This window comes from Corvus kubaryi, unplaced genomic scaffold, assembly GCF_017639235.1.
Source record: "Corvus kubaryi isolate FWS band 111438036 unplaced genomic scaffold, C.kubaryi_AGA036_p1.0 37382, whole genome shotgun sequence".
NCBI lineage: Eukaryota > Metazoa > Chordata > Aves > Passeriformes > Corvidae > Corvus > Corvus kubaryi.
The window spans coordinates 4278032-4280350 of record NW_024581124.1 but is presented as its reverse complement, the minus strand read 5'-3'; positions in this window follow the sequence as shown (position 1 = coordinate 4280350).

Here is a 2319-nt window from a genome sequence, read left to right as displayed (position 1 = left end):
CCCGGGAAATCTCTCTCGTTCTGAGGGCCAGGCATTGCCAGGGCAGAGTGACATTTTGGGCAAAGAATTACAGCGTGCATTTGTCAGGATGAGAGATGGAGATGCTCCGTGCTCCAAATTGCCAGTGCTGGTCAAAAATAATGATATTAAATTAAAGGGATATCGTTATCTGAAAGAGCACAGGATCAGAGAAGAGAATCAAGGAATGGTTGGAGTTGGGAGGGACATTAAAGCTCATCCTGTTCCACCCCCTGCCATGGGCAGGGACACCTTTCACCAGCCCAGGTTGCTCCAAGCCCCGTCCAACCTGACCTTGAACACTTCCAGGGATGGGGCAGCCACAGCTTCTCTGGGCACCCTGGGCCTCCCCACCCTCACAGGGAAGAATTTCTTCCTCACATTTAATCTAAACCTACTCTCTGTCAGCTTGAAGCCATTCCCCTTGTCCTGTCACTACAGTCCCATGTTATCCCTGTTTTGGGAGCGTGGAAAACTTCGGGTGGGCTCCCCAGTGCCTCAGGGGAGGGATTCACCCGCTGCCACCCCAGACGTGCTGATGCATTATTTATTTGTGCTAAAGCAGAAGGACTTTTAAAAATCTCTCTCCTCCAGCTTCCTCCCTGCAATTCAATCCCTCTGGAAGTGGCGGCGGAGCCGGTCTCACTTTGCAGAGCTCATTCATTAGCAGATTAAGGCTCTCCTTGTGTTCCCAACATTGCTGGGGGAAATTTATGTTCCGGCAAAAGTATTCATGGGTTCCCTGAATCACAAAAGTGTTTCTCCTCTGTAAAGTCTTCAAAAAAAAAAAAAAAAAGAGAAAAAGGATGGAAATGGGGAGGTCAGAACTGCCTAATAGTATCTCCTTGAAGGCAGTGCCAAAACACCCACCTTTTGAAGTTCGCTATTCCGGGACGGATCTCTTCCCTGGCAAAGACGCCGTCACCCTTTCAAGTCCTTGTGAGTGACTTCAGGTGGCTAAAACATTTTCTGAGAAGAATGAAGGCTCCTTTTTATATCTTTTTTTCCCCCGGAATAAAGAGCAATCTTTCTTCCTGCCTTCCTAATAGCTTTGATTAAATTATCTCTGAAAAATCTAAGTGCTGTTCGCAAATCTGTAATGGTTTTATTCTTATCGCAGGCCTCTATTGCAACACTGGGAAGCAGATAAATAAGCTGCAGAGAAGGTATAAAAGAGCACTAGAACCTGCCAGAGAGATGAGCTAAAAATGTTTGAACTGAAACAAATGAGCAGTATGAATAGCCCTGCTCCGAGAGGGAATTTATTCAATATAATATATTTTCACAGGGAGCATAATACATGTTATAATTGCACAGAGGAGTCGCTCTCCTGAAAGCAGATCTAGCTATTATTTTAATTTCCCAACCTTCAGCTTTTACTGGATCAGGAGTGGTGACTGGAACAGCTTCACGTGTTTGGGAAAATGGGCCCTGGCTGTCAGCTCTCCCCTTGTCACCCCTGGTCATGGATGCCCGGAAAGCTACTGGTGCTTCCCTGGGTGCAGGAGGTGGACAGGCTCCAAGAATAAGGCAGATCAACTCGAAAATTCAGTAAGAAGCCACATGTCCCCAAAACTGGTCCAAGCTCAGTGCTGTGAGGCAGGAGCCAGGGAGGAGGGATGCAGGGAGGTGATGAGCCCTGGAGGCTCACCCTGGGCTGCTCAGGGGGTGCTCAGGAGCTGCACATGCACATGCGGGACTGTTACGGACCAGAGAGAACTGGCCGCTCCCTTCCCGCAGACGTGTGTGGCAAAAAGAACCTGCGGCAGGGATTTTGGGGAAGGAATAACGCATTCCAGGACTTGTGTTAACGAGGCCAGCCTCACCCACAGCAGCGCCCGCTCGGACCTCACAGCACACACAGAGTTCAGGGGTGTCTGTGGCCATGGCCACGGCGTTCCCCAGCTGGCAGGCCGGGGGTGAGCTCCAGCCTGCCTCTCATCCCCTTGTCACCTCTGGGTCCCCACGCCCCCCGCGGCAAACCCCTCTCTCCCCAGCAAGCCTACAACTCCCATGATGCCCTCACGGCGGCCCGCATCCCCGCGGCGCGGCGGCGGCGCGCGGGGCACGCCGGGAAGCGCAGTCCCGCCGTTCGGATTTTCCCGCGAACGCGGGGCGCGCGGTGAGGGGGTGGGGGGCGCGCGTGCGGCGGGGACGCTCCGCCCCCTTCTCTCCCCACCCCCGCCCCGCTCCCCGCAGGACGCGGCGCCGTAGCCATGGCAACGCGCCGGGGGCGGGGCCGAGCCGCGTGCGGCCGCCGGGCCCCGCGCGGCTGCGGCGGCTCTGAGCGCCCCGCGCGGG